The following is a 5,423-nucleotide window of genomic DNA, read 5'->3' as shown; positions in this document are numbered from 1 at the left end:
TTCTCTACACCTGCCTCGTCTCCATTCCCGACCTAGAGCCTCGTACCACGCACTTCTGGGGCTGAGCCCACCATACTGATAATAGGGTTTATTAGCATTGAAAGGGGCTTTTAAGAGTGCAGCTAGCCCCGAACTCCTACCTAGGGCTGGAATTATCCCCAAATTCCACTTCAACACCTCTAGAATATGTCAAATAAAATAGTTTTGTTTTCTCTTTCCATAGATCATTCCCCCAAACCCAAAGATAGCGAAGTACAGCTTTGGGGACACCTAGCTAATTTCCCATGCTATGGGAAAGTTTCCCCCATGTGGTCTCCTCCCTTCCCTAGTAAAAGGTTGTGCTGAAAGGCTGCTAGAGACTAGGCTCAATTTAAGTCAAGGCTGGGCGCAACAGAATGGGCGGGGCAAAAAGTTGCTTACAGTTATTTCTCCACACTTGTTAACTTTAGTTTGAAAAAGAAAACACCCTCACTCCAACTTTCGAAGAACCTGCAAGTTTGTTCACTTGGACCAATTAAAACAAATTAAATTACTCAAAGAGCAAAGGAAGCAGCCAACAGACAGAATACAAAACGACCCACATTTTGTACTTGTCAGTTTCACCGCTAGCAATATAAACTTTCAGTTGCTAGTTTATGAAGAGGACCTAAAGGAGGAAGGGGGAACTGGGGTGGGGTGGGGTGGAAGCGGGGGTTGGGGGAGGCAGAAAGGAGTGGGTCGGGCAAGTGGGTGGAGGGAAAGGGAGCTAATAATTGTTAGATCAGGCGAATTGGTTTAAGAAATTTTGCAACCGCTGGAAAAGGTCATTGAAGGAATTGAATGCAAAAAAAAAAAGTCATCTTAAAAAAGAGTGCCGGGCATGCGCAGAGGGAGGATGCCATATTGGAATGAGTCTGTAGTGAGCGGGAGGGAGAGGAGAGAGAGAGCGCGAGCGAGCAAAGGGAAGGAGAGAGAGAGAGAGAAAGAGAGAGAGAGAGGGAGATCGAGAGAGGGGGAGAGGGAGAGAGAGACACACACACACACAGATCGCCTTTTCACAACTGAGCTGAGGGGGGCTTTGTCCTTTTAGAGACTGGGGGAAAAAAAAAACTTCATCCAGGTAAGACGTCGCTCCGGGCGCTGCTTCTCCTGGTGTCCCAGACTTAGCATGGTTAAGGAAATCTCTGGCTGGCAGGTTGAGCGCGCAGATTAGCAGATTTTTTTTTTTTCCAGTTTAGGAAATAAAAGGGGGGCGGGGGGGGAATAAGAGCTTTTGAGCAAGGGGCAAAGGCTATGCATGGAAGAAAACCATCCCAACCTCAAACTCTTAAACTCTCCTTGATTGCCTGTCTGCAGTGGTTTTTTAATTTTAAAAATTCTTGCTCCCCCCCCACCCCCAAAAGCGAGGGGTGGGTGTGCAAGAGGTCCAAGTATCCTAGTTGTAAAATGCCTGGTTTTGTGAACTGCGTCTTCCTCCCCCTAATGCCCGCTGGCCCCTTTACACCTTTATTGGTGAATGCCCTTCTTTTTGCACTGGCACCACCATCCTCTTGTTTCTTCCAAGTCTCCCCTTTTGTAGTTTTTTTTTTTTGGGGGAGGGGAGTTTGAAGCAACTGCAGGGGAAGGTGGGGATAAGGATGGTTGGGAGGACAGCTAGTGAATTTATATATATGTACATATATATACATACATCTGTATTTTTTAAAAGTAGTGTAGGAAAGGATTTGCATATGTAGCTAAAATGGAATTACCACTAGTTCTGGAGGGTGCTTTGGAATGGATGGGCTTTCCTTTTTTCTTCTATTTTTTAAAAAAGTAATATCCTGTCATTTGGGGCTTTCCTGTTCATGTGACTTTCTTTCGAATTGACTAGACTTGATCTCTCTGTAGTCTAGAGTTTATTTTCTTGCTTTTCTTGGTGTTTTTCCCCCCCTCCCCCCCCTCCAGCAAAAAACTGCACGAACTGTTTTACTTATTTATTTTGATCAGGGGTGACCGAAGGGGGTGAGCAGTGAAGGGAGGAGGAGGGATGTGTGTGTGTGTGTGTGTGTGAAGGTGCATGAGATGTTGGACAGATACCTAAGAGCCTGATCGTTACGTGTTTTCTCCGAAGCTCTACAACTGCGGTAAATGAATATTTATAAATCGTGTCAGTTTCAACATGGCGGGCTAAGGTGTCTTTTAAAAACTGAAAATAAAGATTTTGAGGTGGGAAAAAACCCAACCGGAGATGCCACCTCTTAGGTTCTACTTTCTTTGGTTACCCCAGGTGGTGTTTTAGCGAATTAAATGGGAAAGCAAGAGAGGGGCGAGCTTGCCCTAGTTTTTTCCGCGGTAAAATTCTCTGTGTGTAAAGTCCATTACAGGAAGGGAAGGGAGGGGGAGAAGAAGGCAGCGAAGTTCCCTCCTCTCATTCGGGGTGTAAAAATACATGATGATGGATGTAATCATTTATTTTGTTTGTGCATGAGATAACTTCTTCCCCCTCCCCCTCCTCTCCCCCCCTCTCTGTGTTTATGTTGTGGTCTTTTCGCTGTCAAAGGCTCTCAGTAGGTGGAGCAAGGAGGTCCCTATTAAAAAAGGCTAATTGTCCGATGTCTGATGCAGTTGTGGTTGGAGACGCTGGTGGCTTTTCTCCCCCTTCTTCCCCGTGCAAGGAGGCATGCTGTGCTAAGAATTGGACTGCTCTTTCTTTTCTCTGTGTGTGGAGGGGGCTTGGGGGTTGGGGTGGAGAGGAGAGTAACGTTGAGTCCATGGAGCATCAGAGGATGTGACAGGACCTTAAAAGCACAGCGTCGAGGATGCTGGGCAAGGAGTTTATTCCTGGTTACTTCTTAGAGATGCGCCTTCTGGAAGTCAGGAGATGCAGAGGGAGAAAGGGGTACATGGAAGAATAGGTTACTTTTATATATAGAGTGCTTGGCTTTGGAAAGGTGTGATCGAGGGGTCAGTGGGGATGGGGAGGGATGGAGGAGGGGGGTGTCTTTGAAATTGCAGGTTTGGGGTCTCGGGGGTGGATTGGGAGGAGGGTGGTGTATAAAAAAGCTAGAGCGTTCATTCAGAAGATAGGATACACCCCATGGGTGTTGCTCAGTCGCCCCAGGGAAGGAACTGGAAGAGGAGTCCCAAACTGAGGGGGGGGGCATGCTTTTAGAGTTAAGAGAACCAGAGAACAAATACAGAAACCCAATTTATAGGGAAGGGAAACGCAAAAGCTGAACCACACATTTCTGCCGGAGGAGCTCTGGATAGGTACCTCAGACTAGAATTGTGTTACCTTGGCAAGTCACCCGCCCTCTTGCTGCCTCAGTTTCCTCCTATGTAAAATGAGGGAGTTGGGCTCAGGCTCCTCCAGCTCTAAATCTATGATCTTCTGATCCTTCCTGCCACACCGACAGGGGTCGCCGAGAGTCACCAGGCAGCCACCGCCGCGCTGCGATTGCTTAGTATAGTAGCGGGAGGAATCCTTCCCCGAGGGAGTAGGGGCAAGGTTAGCGCTTTAGCGTAGGGTAGGGGGAGGGAGAGCGGAAAGAAGAGGGAGGGGGGCGTAGACCAGCGAGGCTCTGCCTTCCGCAGTGTCTGCAAACTTAACCAGAGGGGAGCCGGGCGCACCGTCGTGCAGAAGTGAAAGTTAGTGCATTTGATTTTTTATTTTTAAAAATTAGGCTTTTAAAAAATATATAGATATTTCGGGCAGGGTTGGGAGTAAAAACAATAATCTGGTCTTTGGGCATTTTGAGTGGCGTGGAGGAGGGATCCATACAGTCTATTCTTTTAAACGGATGCTTACATTGTGTGAAAGGTCCTTGCAATTCATTTGGTTCCGGGGGTCTTTTGGGAAGGGGGTAGGGGGAGGGAGAAGTGGAGACTGTGGGCGTGCGTGTGTAATGTGTGTGTTGCAGAGGTGGTGGCGGCAGCGGCGGCGGGCGGTGGAGGAGGGACGGGCTAGCGACGAGGGAAGGAGCGTAATTTCAGCCCCATCGGGATTGCAGGGACTGGGAGTTGAGAAAAGCCTAAAATAAAGAGTTTTGGTAACGGGGAAAGCAGCCCTGGTTCCTTCTCCGTCCCATCCTTCCCCCCCTTCTCTCCGCCCCTTCTTCCAGATTGCCTGTGGGAAACAGAGGAGGCTTTGGTAAAGTAGGAAACCAGCCTAAAATGGCTCTTTGCTCGTAAACTGCAGTTTCAGCCGGGAACACCTCCCCTCCTCCTGACGTCGCTTATGACAAGCAAAGAATTAACTCCAACTCCACGAAACCTGCATTTTTTTTTTCTTTTGGCAACGCGGTTGTACAGTGGAGGTGAAAATGCATTCGTGCGTGTGTTTATCAAACTCCTTAGGATACGTGTGCATGTATGTGTAGGGTATTTGTGTGTGTATTAGGACTTTTCTTTCTTTTGGGAGAAAGAAAACCAAGGGGTTGGTTGTTAAGAAGTCGGGCCAGACCCACCGCCTCTTTAACTAAGCTACCCTGAGAGCCAGCTCAGCTGTTTCTTTGACTGGCAAGGTTACTAACCAACGGGTGCCAATAAATGGATTAAATGACGTGGAAACGGGGATCTTTAGGAGCCGAAGAACTCTCCAACCCCCTTGATCCCCCACCTTCCCCCTCCCTCCCAATCTCCCTACCCCAGAGCACCCGGACTTGGCTTTTTTCGAGTGGGGAGGCCACAGGTGACACTCAAACCCCAGGGGAAAGGTGTGTGTGGGGGGGTTCCCAGGGAAACAGGAAAGAGCATCCCCAAACTTCTTGCAGTTTCGCTTTCAGAATTCAAATCCCTCATTGACTCCAGGATCTTTTATTTCCAGGCTCCAGTGGGGGCCCTAGGGAGGAGGAGAGGCATCAGACATTAAATTTTGATGGGGGTGACTTTTTTGGGGAAAATTTAAGTAGATGCCATTCTTAACAAAAGCCCTGCCCTTTACGAGAACTTTTTGCTTCACCACCTCCTGAGATAAGCCCTGTCGTCATAGATGTATATTTTTCCTTTGGACTCTGTGCCCCCCTCCTCCCCAAGCCCCCTTTGCCTGGCGCAAGGACGTGGAGAGGAGACAGCCCCCGGCTCCAAGGAGAGTCTGCCCCCGCACCACGTTTTGTCAGTTTCAGCAGTAGCGCAGACGCGGCTGAATCCGAGCGGATTGGTGGGAAACCGATTTCCTACGTAGGGCCGAACCTGCTTTAATCGGGATCAATCGCTTCCCCTTTCTCTTCCTTACCCTCCCCCTTTCCCCTAATATGCCTCTAACCCAGTAGCGATTTGGGAACTGAGAAGGCGAAGCCTGTGTCCTACACCAAGTAAATGGATCAGTCTTTTCATCCAGGTGGAAAACCCAGCGAGGGGGCTTAAATCTGGTATGCTTTTTACTGGGGAGGGAAAAGGGGGAGGGGGTGGAGGAAGGGGAGAGGGGAAAGGATGGGGAACTGTTGTGAGCCCTGGGAGCTGGG

The 5,423-nt window shown here is 48.9% G+C and overlaps 1 protein-coding gene across 3 annotated transcripts in view; it reads left to right on the top strand.

Annotated features, from left to right (window-relative positions):
• The first annotated feature begins 882 nt into the window (after positions 1 to 882).
• LOC138176135 (scm-like with four MBT domains protein 2) overlaps positions 883 to 5,423 on the top strand; it is a 311,257-nt gene continuing 306,716 nt past the window's right edge. The window contains exon 1 of one of the 3 annotated variants that reach the window (XM_069106903.1): positions 883 to 1,099. The gene's annotated coding sequence lies outside the window, so the exon portion shown is untranslated. Of the gene's footprint in view, positions 1,100 to 3,497; positions 3,610 to 4,631; positions 5,331 to 5,423 lie in introns of those variants that run through there. The other 2 variants (XM_069106904.1, XM_069106905.1) reach the window with 2 other exon arrangements.

Source organism: Petaurus breviceps, unplaced genomic scaffold (genome assembly GCF_028583685.1).
Source record: "Petaurus breviceps papuanus isolate PSGF00001 unplaced genomic scaffold, PetGlider_PUasm1.0 81, whole genome shotgun sequence".
Lineage (NCBI taxonomy): Eukaryota > Metazoa > Chordata > Mammalia > Diprotodontia > Petauridae > Petaurus > Petaurus breviceps.
Note: the sequence above shows the minus strand (reverse complement) of the source record. Positions and strands in the feature narration are given on the sequence as shown.